This window comes from Mustela nivalis, assembly GCF_964662115.1.
Source record: "Mustela nivalis genome assembly, chromosome: 15".
NCBI classification, from domain to species: Eukaryota; Metazoa; Chordata; class Mammalia; order Carnivora; family Mustelidae; genus Mustela; species Mustela nivalis.
The window spans coordinates 40,142,376-40,160,879 of NC_139034.1; positions in this window are offsets into that span (position 1 = coordinate 40,142,376).

An 18,504-nucleotide genomic window follows, 5' to 3' on the forward strand; every position below is an offset into this window, starting at 1 on the left:
TAAAGGAAATTCATGTGGGAGACTTTCAGGACAAATATAGGTCTTTGATATGTTAAAATCCTGGAACTGAAATGGGTAAGAATTTCCAGAAGTAAAAGCTGCATTCGGACTAAACCAGAATTAGCAACATGGGACTAAATGAAATAAAAAATTGCAATGTTGTGTCTCTTAATGTTTTGTCTTATTTTAAACATGACTGGTTCTGTAATGTTTGCTCTTCCAGACTAGGGAAACTTTTTCTTAAATTATCTGTAACTTACAGAAATGTAAAAATATTTATTTGCAAACAAATCAAAGCATTCAACTTTTCTTTCTATCTGAACCCTCTGAAGCTCCTAAGGTCTCAGTAAGTATTTTTTATTTTATGGCAATCAGTCATTTGCACAAGTTCAATAAGAATCTGTTCTCCTTGTAACAGGACACTATTGGAAACATTGGTTAGTTTTCCAAGGCTTTGACTGGAATGTCATATTTGAGAAAGACATACATAAACTCAGGTCAGGTATGACCATACAACTTAAAGAAACTAAGGTTGACTTTATAAAACCTAGAGCCATAAAGCCCTTTGGAACTGTTGGCCTGATACCTTGCTTACGGAGTTCCAGCAGCCTCATCGGGTGAGTAAAGAATGTCACTTCCTGGCAGGGGCAGGAATCTCGGGATATTTTGGGTACCTCAGGAAGAGGACTTCACCCAAATTGACAGGTATTGCATTTCTGATAGCAACTACGTGGCTTGGCTTCTGTCCCAGAGAGGCTACTAAAAGTTCAACCTAGAGATTCCTTATAAGAACCAGCAAAGCAGATTCTAAAAGATCTATATGATCACTTACTGTTCTTGTTGAGCTTATATAAGTAATTAGGCCAAGTTTTTTAAAACTGGACTTGTTTTTCAAATGAATTAGTCCTGATTTGGCTATCTCTGGAAATAAGGGTTATTTTAGAGAGAAAAATTATGCTTTAATAATACACCTTTATGGGTGTTACATTCTAAATTTGATTGTTTTTAAATGTTTGTTTGCCTAAGCTAGACAACTTGAGGTAAACTTCAGAGAAGTTGCACGATAGCTTGTTTAGACAATCTTGCTTTTGCCAGTCAGTCAGCCCCAAATATAAGGAGAAAAAATTCAGAAAATTAAAGGATTTGAAGGGAAGGATCTTATTGGGTTAGGGGGAATTGTGGAAATAACTGCTGAGGGCTGAGTCATGCTTGCGGGGGACAAGAACTGTCTTTCAGACTCTGCAGGAAAAGTATATCAGGTGTCAGCAATAAAAGCACAGCTTTGTTAGAGCCACACCACTTATTTAGGCTTTGATCTCCACAAGGGAGTTTTTTGGGATGATCAGCTACTGCAGGCTGTGGATATCCTAGTTCGTGGAGATGGCCTGACCTCCCTACGAACTGACTAAGGGAAGACATCTTACCAAGGTATGACCTAAGCTGAGGGCCCTCTATGAGACTGGGCCACCCCTGGACCCCCATAGATACCGGCTGGGTGACTGCGTGTACGTCCGGAGATACAAACACCAGACACTTCAACCACGCTGGAAGGGACCCTACATTGTGATCCTGACCACTCCCACTGCTTTCAAAGTCGACAGGATTACTCCCTGGGTCCACTACACTCACATCTAGCCAGCTGACCCACAACCATTCTCAAGGACTTTGTTCCAGAATGGAAAGTCAACCAGACAAGGACAATCCCCTAAAGCTAAGGCTGTACTGTTCTCGCTTACTCCACTAATGATGCTTATTCTATTTCCTCTTCATGACACAACCAATTCCTACCAACCACTGGACCTTGTTGTTGAGAACAGCCTGGACCCATGATTAGGTCCTTCCTTAGGTTCTTCCAAGAGTGGGAATGTGGAGGCCAAGAGAATTAAGGCCATCCTACCTCAGGTTTAGCATTAATATAGCCACAGTAGCTTCAGCAGCCATCTCAGGCCCTGTGACCAAGGGCTGAACTTTCCCCTACTTTACTTTAGTACCGGGAATCCCCATCCTGCTTTAGTTCCAGGGCCCCCCACCCTGCTTTAGTAACAAGAATACCTAACCCTGTAAATGCTTCCAGGAAAAACCTCTATACTGACCCTGCCTTTAGTTCCAAGAAAGTACCTAACCCTGTAAACAGCCCAGCAACAGCTAATCAGCTAACTGCAGGAAGGTCCGAAAATTCACCCCCCTGCCAAACCTCTTGGAATGACCCATAAATACCCCTGCCTTAACTAAGCTCAGCGTCCAAGTCCCTACTCTGCTGTATCAGGTATACTTGGGCCCAAGCTCAAGCTTATCAAATAAACACTCATGTGATTGCATCAGTGTTGGCTCCTTGGTGGTCTCTTGGACACAATAACTTGGCCATTACAAATACACTATTGAATTATCTTATAGTAGCCCATAGCTTATTTTTATAATTTTAATTCTCTGTGAGGGCATTCAATTTTGTACATGTCTATTTCTGTACCTGAGTTATATTTTTTCCCATGTTGACACAAACTGTAGTCACTTGGTGCCTATATCCCTTTAAAAATTAAACATGAAAAATTTGCCACCTTCCTTCCAAGAATGTGATGTCTCCCATTTTTCTTGAAACATATTGCTCTAATGATAGTTCTTTTGTAATAATAACATGGTTTCAATGGTAGCCTCCCAAAGGTAAACCCATATTTTCACACCAGAATTTCTGAATGTGATTTTATTTGGGAAAAAATGCTCTTTCTCAAATTTAGTACAGGACCTAGGTTCAATGGCAGATGTACTTAGAAGAGAAAGAGGTCTGGGGAAATTTGGGACTTAATGCACTGGAGGGAAAACACTGTGAAGAGAAAAGCAGAGATTGGAGTTCCTAAGTCAAGGAACTCCTGTAGCCATTAGAAGCTGGAGATGGCAAGAAAGAATTCTCCCTAGAGCCTTTGGAGGGAGGCTGGTCCTGTCAACATTCTGATTTTAGACTTTTAACCTCCATAACTGTGAGACAAAAAAATTTCCATTCTTTTAAGCCAACAGATTTGTCATAATTTGTACAGCAGCCCTAGGACACTAATACATTTGTGTGAAATTAATTTTATACTATTTTATTGAAAATATAAAACTAGACCTAATATTAATGAAATTTTTCATTTTGTTATGGGGCAGATAGTGTGGGTATTATGGAAAATTAGGGAAGGCAAATTTCATCTAAAAATAGAAACCTTTTTAATGAGAGTATTTTTGCCATATGGAAATAGGAATCCATACTGTCTGAGTTTTTTGAGAGAGTTTGGAAACAATATATTTTATATGAAATGCCCTAATAATTATGCCTTTAAAGGACACTAATGATGAAAATCCTTATTTTAAACTACATTTTCACTTAGACAACTAGTTTATAGCCTCAGATATATTGTGTGACTTCAAAATTTGAGAATAAAAGGATGCTGTATAGTATTATAAGGGAGGCAAGATATCACTCTGCCTTCTTAGACGTTTGGCTGAGACTGAGAATTAAATTGACATAGATCAATAGGAGAAATACATACAAATTTACTTAATTCAAATTTTATACAAGATAGGAACCCTCATAAGGACATGAAGACCTGAAGAAATGGCAGACTAAATGTTTTTATGCTAGACTGAACAAAGTGGCAATTGTGGAAAAGTAACTAAACTACATGGAAGACTAAAGGAAGATAAGAATTATTTTAACAAAGCCGGTTTCAACTTCTGGTCTTGGATGATAAGAATGTTATTTTTCTTCTGGTATAAGGACATCTTCTAAATGGGGTTTTCTCTTGGCTTTTAAGGTAGAAAGGGGAGAGTCAGAGCATTCCTCTTGTACCTGCTATTTCTTTAAGTGCCTTTATATAAAAATAATTTTTATTCTAAAGTGACATATTTAGGGTATTCTAGTTTCTTTTACTATTACTATCAGCTACCTATTTTCACTTGAAAGCCAAGTAATACACTATAATTAATTCATTTTCTTATTCCATTTTGTTTCTTGTTTATTTTCCCAATGTTTACCCAAAGACCCATCCAGATCTCTGCAATTGTTCTTGTGTTTCTAAACCGTTATTCAGAAAACTCCTCCTTGTTACTCCCATACTTTACTGATCATTTTTGGGGCTACTAAACAAGTACTTGCTTTACTTTCTTTGATTGATATTTTCTAGTTTCCTTGTTCTCCCTCTTTCAGGCTTATTTTCTTATTTTATTTTATTTTATTTTATTTTATTTTATTTTATTTTATTTTATTTTATTCCTTATTTATTTTATGAGAACAAGTCCAAAGTAACTTGTGGAGAATAATATTGCTCCAGTCAGGGTTTCTAGCACACAGCTCATTAGAAAAGTGAGGTCAGCCTGAGTTTAACTCCTTTATCAGAAAATCTTTATTGTTCTCGTTATTATATAAGTGATGATATATTTTCTGGATTTGGGGAAACATTTCTTTACCCTTGCTTTCTTTCAATTTCAAAATGATATATCTTTATGTGGTTTTTCTTTCCCCCCTAAATACATGTGATAAGTGAAACTTTTAATCTGGTATTGAAGAATTTTATGCTTATTTTGTAAATTATCTTCTAATTTCTCACCATGCATGAATTAGTCCTCTATGTTTATAATTTTTCTCTTGTATTTTGTCTTCTTTGTATTATTTCCTCATTTTGAGATATTTTAATTTACTTTTCTTTCAAATTTACATTGATTTTTATATTTTCAAAATTCTGTTACTAGTCTCTGAATATTTCATTTTTATGTAACTTTCTATTTTTATATTATTGTTGAATCCTTCTGTTAGAGTTGTTTCTTGTTTATTATTAAATTGGCTCCATTCTATGAATTTTGTTGTCTTGGGGGTCATATGTGGCATTTTTCTTCTTTTTTCCCCTTTGTTTATCTGGATTTACATGTTCTGATTCAAATATATGAGGAGCATAACTTATTTATTTATATGAGCTACTTAGCCAATTTGGAGCCTAAGTCATGTGATTGGGTGTTTCAACTTGGAGGCTTTGCTCCTTTGGTGAAAAAGCAGAGAATCAACAGTTAAACTTTGGAAAGCCTAAATGCTTAAATACAAGGTCTTTGTCCTAGGACACTGGCTGCTGAGGTTTTTTTTAGCTAATTTTTTTTTTTAAATAACTTTCAGAATATAACCCTCTCTTACCAACTCATCTTTAGGGAGGTGATAAATAACCGAAGTAAGTATATTTCATGTGGAAATGCATGTATGGGGGATGTCAGTGAATCTTCTTTTATTCTTCCCATTTCACACTCTTACAGTTTAGTTTCTAAGATACGAGCTGACCTGCTACTCTATAGGCCGACATGCTTCCATATGGGCCCTCATCCCTCTGACCTATAGTGTAGGCAACGTCTTTCCTTTCCTGCTTCATTAGTCACTGTCAACAGTTGATGAAATCTGCTATCTACTGATATCACTACTTCCAAATTCATTCAGTCCTTATATTCTTTTGCTAAGGACTTTTAAGAGAATGCGAAAAAGTATAAATGTTCAATCTTTCAATCTTACAGGACAACACCAGTATCTTCTAATTTCTTCTCTAGATTTATATTAGTAAAATCAGAAAGCGGGAATAATATCAACCATACATCTGTATTCACCAATAACATAATTGATCGCAATCCCATTATGTTGTATCTAAGAAACTTTCATTGTATGGACTTTACTAGAGTATTTTGGATGACTTAACCATATTTTTAAAAAAACTGCACTGAGCATGAATTCCAAGTTTCAGCTAACAACATAAAGGAAAATAATGTGAATAAGCTTCCTAACATGCAAAATATAGTTAACCATATTTATCTTGTTGGACTGCTATGAAAATTAATTGATACAATGTGTATGGTAACTTATCTGGTTTAGCAAAACATAGTGTTAACCTAAAGCTACCATTACTAATCTTACAACTGTAAAATATCTGTACACTGAAGGATTTCAAGTAGAAATTGAATAGTTCTTTGTGAGGTTTATTTCAGAGGTAGAACCTATGCTAGGGGTAGGGATGAACCAAACTCCTGTGATCCCTTCCATTTCATGATGTCTCTACTTTTACAGAAACTTTGACACAAACTCTGTGATGTGTTACAATGCAGATCTTTATTGCAAACTCTGGCACTGATTGCTTAGCTTATCAGAAGAGAGAAGACATATTTTTAGAAAGGGCTTTGATACCTAAACTCTCAGGACATTTTGCTGTGTATTCATATATACTGAGGAGCAGGAGAAATGCCTGTTGCAAAAGCCTTAGTAATGTAAAAAAAAAAAAAAAAAAAAAAGAAAAAAAAGATTTGCATTTTTCCAAGTAGATTCTTTTATGTTAAAGGCTTTAGAACAGTGGGCAACAGAACCATTTACAGCAACAAGAATAAACTTTAATTTAGCCAGAACATTTGATTAACTACCATTTCAGTTTCATCCAACATGCTGGATAATCAAGTTATAACAGTACTTTGATATAAGTAGTATGTAAGGTTTTGCCATGGAGTGTTTTTCAAAGTCCTAATTTAACATTTTAAAATATTTATAACAATTCTCACATATCAATGAATATCAAGGCATAAAAGTGCTTGCTTTAACTGTGAATATAAAAAAGAAAGAAAAAGATGTGAGGTGGAATGAAGGGCAAAAGTTCTTTCAATATTATTGACTGTTGTAGAGGTAGAAGTTTTGAAGCTTATAATCATACACCACACCATAAGCCTTTGAATTCATACCATGCCTGGACCATTTTCTTCCTGAATGCCATTAACTGAATCTCTCTGAGTCTTAGTTCTATTATGTAAAAATGTGGCTAAACAGGTCTACTCTCTAGAATTGTTAAATATTTCATGAATATAAATTACCTTGGCAGAGGCTATTAAATGGTTTCTAAATTATCATCATTGTAAGACATTATTATAAAAAATATTTCCTTTTTTCATTTAACTACTAGTTAGTGATCCTTGACTTATGCCAAGTATAAAGCTAGGTGCTAGGGATTCCACTGTAAATGGGAAAGGCATGTTCTGGCTAAAATGGAGCTGACATTATATTTGGCCTCAAGCAATACAGAAAATCAAGTAAAAATTTGTGGTTTTTGATGTGCTAAGAAGTAAGTATGTTGGGGTGCCTGGGTGGCTCAGTGCTTAAAGCCTCTGCCTTCAGCTCAGATCATGATACCAGGATCCTAGGATTGAGCCCCACATAGGGCTCTCTGCTAGGTGGGGAGCTGGCTTCCCACTATCTCTCTGTCTGCCACTCTGCCTGCTTGTGATCTCTGTCAAATAAATAAATAAAATCTTAAAAAAAGAAAGAAAGAAGTATGCCATTGCCTAGGAAGAACAATGCTGAGCCTGTTTTTGAATATTTCCTCGGAGAAGGATTCTCAGGGAGGATATATTTACTCCCAGATTTTTAAAATGAAGAATTAGCCAGGTAAAGAGTAAAGGACAAAAGGTTGTATGCATATGAAAAGCAAGTTCAAGTTCACTGAGGTCCTCCCCCACCCCCAAAGGTTTATCTTCTAGGAACTGGTGGGAAAATAGTGTACTGAAGCAAAAAGAGTAAGGGGAGCAGAAGATGAAGTTGAATATGAGCACACAGATGAGATCAAGGAAGAGCTTGCAAACTTTCGTAAAGAATTTTGATTTTTTTTCAAGTTCAGTGAGAATCTATTTAAATATGAAGATCACATAATCTTTTTTTATGTTTTAAAATATTCTTCAGCTGCTCAGTGAAGAGAGGAAAGAAGAAGAAAAAAGAACTATCATAAAGTGATATTAATGGTTCAGGATTAAAGGTAATGTAGTTTGCATTAGTGAAAGGATAGTTAAGATGGAGAAGAGTGAATACATATGAAATAATTTTGGTGTAGAAGAAGTGAGATCTGAATGTTTAAGCTTATAATCACATATCGCACTATGTGCCTCATGATGAATCAGGTAAATTAGAGAGTTTATGAGTCACCCAAGAGTTGTGGGTTTTGCTACTAGGTGACTGGTAATATCATTTACTCTAATAGGAAATGCTGGATGAGGAATAGATTAGAAAAAGAAAAATTAACATTTCTAGCATGGGCTCCAGGTACCTAGAAAGCACCAATGTGGAGTTGTCAGGTAGGCAGATAGTGAGTTTAGAGAATCCAGAAATGGTCTGGGATAGAATTATTCTTTTAAAATCATTAATATTAAACCTTAAATATCTTACAGTTTAATCTATCAATTATGTCTCACTAGAGCTGAAAAAATTAGAAAAAAATAATCAGCACATAATTTTTATAATCATAGATACAAATAATGTTACTAAGGGATGAAAGATCTAGAAAGATATAGTACCCAGGATATATCCTTAAACCTTGAAAAAGATAGAAGAGCAAGAATTCAACAAAGGACACTAAAATGTTGACGTCTGTGAGTTAGGAAGTTGAATGGGATTTTGTCTTAGAAGCCAAGAGGGAGAACAATATTTCAATAGTTGTCACTAAATCTAAAGAAGCTTGTTAGTTGAAAAGAGTGGAGTGGAATAGTGTGCCTCATTCAATCATTCCACAGAGAATAATGAACTTAAAATCTACTTTGTGGTAGGGATTCTTCAGTCAACAGAGAAGCAGTAGTGAAGTAATATAACAGTGGGCAAACATTTCTGCAGTTATAGAGATTATATTCTGGAGAAGGGAGGCAGATAAGAAATAAGAAAAATATGGAGTATGTAAAACATATGGCATGTTAGATACTGTTCAGTTCTAAGAAGAAAAATAAAGGGGAGGTGTTAAGAATTCTTGGAAAGGTTTTGCCAAATTTGGGTAGTTTTGACCTTTACATTTGGAAATGTGAGGACTATTTGTAACTCGAAAGAGAGTAGAGAGAAATGCTCATGATGAAAGTCTGTTGCAGAAGATTGAAGACTAACAGGAAGAAGAAAAAGTAGACACGTAAGAGTAGAAAATTCTTCCAGGAACTCTTGTTGTGAATAGAAAATGACATGGGGCTATATGTGGAAGGAAATGCGGGGTCAAGGAGGGTTTATTGATTTATGCATTTGATATATTTATTTACTTCTAAGTAGGGATATCATGTTTGCATGCCGAGATGTATGTTCTAGTAATGACTAACAATTTAGGAAAATACACAGAGAAACAACAGAATATACAAAGGAAATTATGGAACAAACTGACCTAATCCTTTTTAACAGCTAAGAATGGGGAAAAAAAAAAGATGAGTGAGAATATATTAGTTTATAATAAGATAGCAAAAAGATGCGGTATTATAATGATGTGAGGGTGGTGATTAAAAAAAAAAAAACTTTTAAGTATTTGCCAAAGGATGGTTCAGTTCAGTAAAGATTAGAATTGTCAGTTGTATTCAGTAGAAGAAGAATCAAAGGTGCTGAGATTATTTTTGAAGGAGTGATTACAAAAATAAATTTTGAAACTAAGCAAAAAAAAAGCAATGGAACTAAGAAAAAAAAATATTATGTATAAGAGATAGAGAGCCACTGAAGAAAATATCTTAATGAGGTCTATTATTTAAGGCAGGGGTATTCAGAGGGCACTAAAGTGGAAGTGTACATCAGAAGGAGAGGTTTTTGAAAGTAAGTTTCAGTAAAGAACTCAAAAGAAAGGGAATAGTAAATTCTTTTGAAAGCAAGTGTTCTGGATATTATTTTAAAATATGCATTTAGGTCAATTTTTGTGCTGAACTTTCCTTTTTTTCCTAACCCGCTAATTTTCACTCCCACAACTTAAGTAAGGAAGCATTTGGCATCAATTGGCTGGGGGCAAGGTGTCAGAGTGGAAAATAAAGTAGTCTTCAAGGTTTCCTGACTTTCATTATTAAAAGTTAAAGACCTAAGATTGAATATTTGTTGGGGAGTTAAGAAAGAGAAAATTCAAGGATAAAGGTAGATATTCCGTATGAAAGACTATAAGTGATTTCTTCAGGTAGACCAGGATTTTGTGCTAGTAAAGTAACAGGATACAAGGTGATGAGTTAAGGTACATGGGAACACAAGAAAGATACAATACCTATGATTTTAGAATGTATGGAAGGAGCACCATCTACAAAGCAACAAAGAAAACCACATTGGCATGTATGGACAGAGGTGCATATGCTTTCCACATTGTTGAAATGAAATAATGTTCCTGGAGCATGATACTGCCCACAGGAGGGTGAAGTTGGGACTGAAAAATAGAAATTTAAAGGAGAAACTTTCAGTCCTACATAGGATAAGAACTCAGATATCAAATTAGATGGACTCAGAAAAAAAAAAAAAAACTAACATTTTTTGCATACTTAATCTTATGGATTAATATTCAAAACTTCTTCATAAACACAGTTTCCCCTCTTCCTCTGTCCAGCTCTACTGGAAGCCAGGTAGTCTGAATATAGGGTGCTCTTCATCCCGGAGCTCATTCTTCCACCTACATGTAGAAATTTATGGAGGAAGTCATGGGAAACCAAGTAAAATGTTACTCCTTCTCCTGTTCAGAAGACCACTTAAAAAAAAAAAAAAGGTCATTTCACTGTTGTTAGTAGGAGCAAATGCAACCATTAGAACACAACTGAAAAATTTAAAAAAAAAAAAAAGAGTTTTAAGGAAGTAGTTCTATTCTCTAGGGCAAGTGAAACTATAAAAGATACTATTTTTGCTCTCTCAAAACTTGGACAAAGAATGTGAAAACAAAATGCCCTCAAAAATCAAAACCAAGAATTATGCAAAAGAGACTTAACTCATCAGAACACAGCGGGATCATTATAGCTATTGTAGGAAAGAATCCATTTCAGAGGGAGAAGGACAAACTTAGAATAATGGAGTACAAGATTGTCAAGAAAGTTTTAATGTGTAAATGTACTCTGATTCTTAGTCTAGACAAATCTTAAGTGGGGCTCCAGTACAGGAACCAGTCATTCTTGATAGTATGCTGAACTTTGGAGCTTTCAGTATTCAAGCAGAAGTTAGAAGTTAGATTTAAGCATCTTTTTGCAAGTTAGGACAAGGTGAATTTTAAGGTCCCAATAAACACTGAACATTTCTGTAAAATATAGAAATTCACACAAAACATAATGGTGGAATGGAGGGTAGTTTTCCCAGTGTTGATGGAAAGGAACACTTGTTTATGCATATATTTCATTATCATTGGTCTTGTTAAAACCTCTCAGAACTGAGAATTTTTGGCATTCCTAAATTTGCAAAAAAGATATAGAATATAGTATATTAAATGTTATTTGAAATAGCATGTAACTATGAAACATTACATGAAAAATAATGAAATTTGTGCGGATAATATTTATAAGGGGAGTTAATAAAGATTAAGTGAATGCATATTTCATTTTGTTACATTATTAGAAAATTAGATATACCTTTTTTTATCTGGTTGGTGAAGAGCTGTCAATATTTTCCATTTTAACTCCTCTTAACATGTATACTACACATCCATCAATGAAACGAAGATATTACACAAGGGCATGACTATCAGAAGGCAGGAATCACGGGGGCCATTTTAGATACTGCATACCACATACTCGTAAATTTAAAAACTGTTTAGTAATTATGTTAGCTAAATAAGAAAGAACATGATATTACTGAGGCCATCGAATAAAAGGGTTGAGATTAATAGGAAGTATTAATACTGCATTTGAATTTTGCTAGTCACTGTGTTATATACTTAAGTATATTATCTAACTTAATTTTCAAAATAATCCCATTAATTCAATAACATTAATTAAATTATTAATTAAATAACAATAATTCAATAACATTGATTCAATAACTTAACATAACAAGGGAGAAAAATACCCCAAAACAGTGTTGGTGGATTGGCCCACTCTACCCCTTTTTTATAATATAAATATATACCATACTCCTTGACTTGGCACTTTTCAAAGCCTCCCAATAGAGAGTTGAATTATATTTCCACACCCACTGATTTGGGGCTGTTGTATGATTTCTCTTAAGTCGTAATTCAAACTTCTTTTAAATCATGAATTTGATTTCTTTTAACCAGCAGTATATTGAAGGAGCAATAGTGTACCAATTCTGAGCAGAGGTGTTAAGCAGCGTCACATATTTTTTTCTTGATCCTCTTGAACTGCAGTACTCAGCCTGAGTTCCAGAAAAAAAGGTATATTAAGTGGACCTGCATGGAATATTGGTGCTAGAGTCAAGCACAGCTGCACCCTACTAAGCAGAGCAGGGCCATATCAACAGCCAACCTGTAAACCAAGAATTGTGTTTGTGAGCCACTGAGATTTGGGGGTCATTTATTATAGAAGGAAAAGTTGATGGATACAGTAGTGGGCAACCCAACCAGTTACAGAACTAGTGAGTAAAAATTTGACCTCTGGCTGTTTGACTTCAGAGCCACTGCTTGAAAATGCAGTGAGTTTTTGTTTCTAGTATCAGTAAAAATGAAATCTGGACCTCGTTTATTTTTTTTTTTATTTTTATTTTTTATTTTTTTTTAATTTTATTTATTTATTTGACAGAGAGAAATCACAAGTAGATGGAGAGGCAGGCAGAGAGAGAGAGGGAAGCAGGCTCCCTGCTGAGCAGAGAGCCCCATGCGGGACTCGATCCCAGGACCACGAGATCATGATCTGAGCTGAAGGCAGCGGCTTAACCCACTGAGCCACCCACGCGCCCCTGGACCTCGTTTATTTAAACAGTTTCCATTTATTTGTTCAGGACTCACATGCCTATCGAGTAACCTAAAATGTGCCCAGCTCTGTGCAAGTCTAACAAAAACAATATAGAAGTGCATAAATTATTATCCCTACACTCAACAAGTAAAAACAAGTAAAACAAAAAACAGTGCTGAATTATTCCCTTTTTACTGTATTAACTTCTTTCTTTTAAGTTTTTATTTAAAGTTGTTAGTTAACATACAGTGTAATATTAGTTTCAGGTGTAGAAGTTAGTGACTAGCTCTTAAATCTAGATTACAGTAATATCTGAAAGTATTACCCCAACTTACTTGGAGTTAAGTCCACAGAGAAAATTGAAGGTTAATTAGAAATGGTTTATTGCTTAATTTTTAAAAAATAAAATTTAAGTTTACATGGATTTGAGGGTTAATGAATAGCAGACCAAGTGTCCTCAGTAAGAATACACAACATTATTTTATTACATAATGGTGTCATGAATGTATTGAACTTTATATACTTTATTTCATCTATATACTCATTTTTTAAACTAACATATTTTTTTAATTTAAATTCAATTAGCCAACCTATTGTATCTCACTAGTTTCTGATGCCATCTTCAACAATTCATGAATTGTGTGTAACATTCTGCTCATCACACCACGCCCCCTCCTTATTGCACATCCCCCAGCCACTCCATCTCCCACCATCTTCCCCTGAAGCAACCCTATTAGTTTCCAATTGCTAAGAGTCTCTCATGGTTTTTCTCCCTCTCTGACGACTTCCCATTCAGTTTTCTCTCCCTTCCCCCATGATCCTCTGTGCTGTTTCTTATATTCCACATATGAGTGAAACCATATAATTGTCTTTCTCTGACTGACTTATTTCACCCCGCTTAATACCCTCCAGTTCCATCCATGCCAATGTAAATGGCAAGTATTCATCCTTTCTGATGGATGAGTAATATATACACTCACTTTATTTAATAAATGAGAAATGTGAGGTTTAAAATTGGTAAGTAATGTAAACCGAAGTTAATCAGTGGCTTAACCTAGAATCTTACTTGAGTCAGTCTCATCTGATAGCTTCTGTGCTTATCCAATCTTCGGGGATGCACCTTTTTAATAAACAGTCAAGGAACACTAACTTCTCCTTAACCACATAGATGTGTCGCCAGAGGCCCCAAGGAAATTTAGTGAAGTGGGAAAACCTGGTACTTCTGTATATGGACTCATCAAAAACTAGAATACCTTCTCTTTTCCATTATGTAAGACAATCAATATTTCTTTCAACAGGTAATACCTGGTAATGTAACCAGAGCTAATAGCTGACAGATGATAGAGGGAGTAAAGCTCTAGAATACTGTCCAGAATTTATGTATTGCTTGATAAATGTTAAATTTACTTATAGAAATAATTTGAAAAAAAAAAACTGTATAAAAGCCTTCCTTATGAAGATACGAATCTATAGGATAGAATAACTATTTCAAATTTCCCAAATTCAAATATTAATGCTGGTGATTGATGTGATGAGTTGCTTAAGAGAGCTAATATATTGGGATAAACTTAGTCTAAATCAGAATGACATGTTCTTAAAATAAATATTATGTGATGGTTTGCATTTCTTTTTTTTCCCCCTTAGTTATCAGGATTTAAAAAAAAAAAAAAAAAGCTATAATAAGGGGTGCCTGGCTGGCTCAGTGGGTTAAGCCTCTGCCTTCAGCTCAAGTCACGGTCTCAGAGTCCTGGGATCAAGCCCCACATTGGGCTCTCTGCTCAGTGGGGAGCTTGCTTCCCCCTCTCTCTCTGCCTCTCTGCCTACTTGTGATCTCACAGTCCTAAAACCTAAAATCTATATTCTTGATTTAAATTTAATCAGTGACTTTTACTATTTGTTTGTTCCATAGGCATAATAATATAGAGGATTCCTTAGTATTCTCCTAATGGTTTATAATTTAGAGAAAAACTTTTTTTTTGTTTTGTTTTTGCAAAGATACCATGCATAATTATTTAAGATAGCTCTGTGAATTCCTTGACAACTGTTAAATCTTTACATTTTAAATGAAAATAGAGATACGAGTTTTTTCTTAGATTTCAAATGAAATTTCTTATCCTTCAATGGCTTTCTTATCTGAGCTTTCTTCTGGCTATTATGCTTTGCCCTTACATTTATCTCTATTTAATTTATTCCTTCAAAGAAGCCCTCTTTAAAGGGATTCCTTTTTTTCTCTTATAATTTTATGTAGCTTCAATTTTTTATAACACTAGAAATTGCCTTTCTTAATTTATTCAGTAATTTAGAATTTTTTAATAGTAAGTGTATTGGTAATATCTAATCCTTTCTGGATAATTAATGCTTTTAATTTATTCTACATATGAATGTAGTGGAATCTGTTGTCTTTAAACAAATGTATTTGTTCATCAGGTATTTTAATTAGCATCTATTATATGACAAGTGTTCATCTAAACAGTGGTAGATATAAATATTTTTAAAATAAACTTCTAGATATATCTGTATATTTCTTACACTCTGACTACATCTTCTTTTATCTCTATTTGACAAAAATTTTGTGATATCTTCTACATGAAGATAAGAAGGATAATTCACTCCTTTAATTAGATTGTTCAACATTTAAAAATTATTGATTAGTTTAGAATGGTATCTTTAGTTTTACAACTTATTATAGAAGTCAAATTACTTCTTTGAAGCCTTATATGATGAAAATGATCTACCTCAGATGTTTGCAAATATTTTTTGTAAAGGGGCAGTTAGTAGATATTTTAGACTTTGTGGTCCATATGGTCTCTGTTACAACTACTAAATTCTGTCCTTATGGCACAAATATGGCCATAGACAATACTTAAATTAATGAACGCGGCTGTGTTCCACTAAAATTTTATTTATAAAAACAGGCAAGAGGCCAGATTTTTCCCTGGGGCCATATTTTGCTAACTGCTGATATATATTAATTAGTTCTCCATGGTAATCTATTTTATAAAACATATACATTACTTGCATAGTCAACAAAACCACTAAGCTATTTAACTAGATAAAAAATTATGATAATTTTTCTACTAACTATTCTGCTGAGTTTCCAGGCTGCTCTTGATTCTTGGTGCAGTGGTTTATAAGAAGAACCTGAAGATAAACAGTGTGGATTTAAGTCCCAGCACTATAGCTTTATTAAGAATATGATGTGAGGCTTGTGTTTGTATGTTTTAAACCACAATTATCTTCATCTACCCAATGATGACAATAGAAATATGTATCACATAGTATTTTAAGTAGTAGGAAGTGCTAAAATCAGAATTCAGGAAATAATAGGTACTTTATTAACATAAACTATTGTCTTTATAGAGATATTAGCTTCTCTAGCTTCCTTAAGGAATAAGGACCTTAATGTGTTATTCACAAGAGTGCAGAGACATTAAAGAGTATGAGAAAAATATTTCTGAAAGTGAAGAATTGAAATGATGCCAGGATTTTTTCTGATATCAATGATTTGAAAACTGAAGAATGTTTAGGAGGAAGTTTTCAAGATACCAACTCTAAACACCTATTTTATATTCTAAAGGAGCAAGATATTAGTGCATTTTTCCTCATAAATTCTGATTATTGTTTTTTCCCCATCTAATCTTTGTTAAAAACATATTTGTATTTAAAAAAAAAAAACATCAAAGGTCACATTACTGAAATATCATTTCACAATAACCAGTGATTGCATGGAATTAAAATCACTAGTGAGCAGAAATTACAAACAGTGGCTAGGAAATGAATGTGTATTTGAAAAATCTCTAAATGTCCTCAGTGAACAGGTTGGATGATTTTATATTCATAGGGGTGTGATGAAGATTTAGATTATTTTTCTTTTTAAAATTATTTTACTTTCATACCACTGGAGTAGAAAACAGTCATCAAAATATCATTGACACTTATGCCATTAAATATGCTGGAAAAGAGTTTCTGTCAAAGCAATATGTGTGCAATGTGTTGGTGGTTTTCCTTATGGTGAATATAACACAAAACCCTGGTGATGTGTTCTGTTAGTAAAGTGAATCTGCCAACAGCAGATCAATACTGGGGAGGGATATCACTGCTGAAGTATTCACTAATGGCTATTCTAGGTCCCAAGGCAGTTGAAGAAAAGCAAATTGTATCTTAATAAGAATTACAGGTCAGTAATGTCCGGGAAATACAGAACACAGTGTGGAGAGTTTCAAAGTCATTTTTATCATGGAACTCAGTTACTAAAATTTTACAGGATTGATGCATTCTTAGAGTCTAACAAATCTTGTTTAATGTCCAGTATGTCACCACATGACAAGGAAAAACCTGATTATAATAATTTAATTGTTTTAAAATTTGATTTGGCAATGAAGTCTCTGCAATGTACAACTCCAGGGAATGCCATCACACTGGAATGCATGTAAACTCTATGCACTATAAAACTAAGGCTGAATTTTCCATACCTTGATGTGCTCTCTTCAGCTATCTAATGGTGTTCTTAGAGGTGTACAATACACTGTTTGACTGCAATATTAAGGATCTCAATTATATGCTGCTTAATTTAATCCGAACCCAATTTCATAAAAACCGAGTACAAACTGGTAAAGCACCTTTACAATTATCAGAGGCAAAAATTCCTTCCATCTTTTTGTTTTGCTTTCTCTAACACGTATCATTGATCCTATGGTCCATGGTGGATGCTCAAGCTCCAGACATATTGACCACATTCCAGAAAGCAGGAAGAAAAAGTTGGAGAAGCACCTTTTGTTTTTATTTTTAACAACATTTTCTAGGTATTGCATACAGTACTTCTACTTAAATCCCATTGGCAAAAACTTAATCACAGGGCCACATAGGAGGTAGGGGAAACTGGGAAATGATCTCATTATTCTGGCTGACCATCCAGAATGTGCCTGTGTAAATACTTTAGGTATTAGTAAATTTTAAGACACTATTACAATACTAAAATATGCTTCACACATAGTATACAGTAAAAATTATGGCAGATATTTATTTTATTGGAATCATTACATTTAAGTCTTACTTGTATTTATTTTCTATTACTTTTATAACAAATTTTCACAAATTGAGTGGATCAAAACAACACAAAATTTCTATGGATCTGATTCCTAGATTTATGGTCTCTTCATTTTCAAAGCTGCAATGGCAGGCTGAATCTTATCAATTTCACCTTCACTTCTGCCTGCCTCTTAAGCTTTCAAGGACTCTTGTGATTATATTCAGTCTACAGGGATAATTCAGGAGAAAGTTATTTTTTAAAGATCTTCATCATATCAGATAAGCAATCTTAATCCATCTGCAAATTTAATTCCACCTTCCATGTAAAGTAACATTCACAGGTTCAAGGATTAAAAAATGGACATCAATGGGGGACATTATTTAGTTTATTGCAGTTATACAAAATAATTCTCAATTTTCACATTTTAAAAATTTAATATATTTTGGTCTCAATATATTGCTAGGATACTAAGGAACTTTAAGAAGGAAACCTGGCCATATTATTGAAATAAGTGGTAGAGATAAAACCACCTCACACTGATCTAGTCCCAGATTTCATCACAGTTATTATGTTCTATCTCAGTAATTTGGGACAGAAGGATTGGACAAAACTGTCATAGGGAAATAGAAATTTGTCCTGTCACTACCCTAGGACTTGTCACACTTAGACTACATAGAGATTAGATTACCACTTTTTAAAAAATGAAGACACAGCAACATCTTCCTAGGAACAACGCAAAAGGCAAGGGAAGCAAGGGAAAAAATGAACTATTGGGATTTCATCAAGATCAAAAGCTTTTGCACAGCAAAGGAAACAGTTAACAAAATCAAAAGACAACTGACAGAATGGGA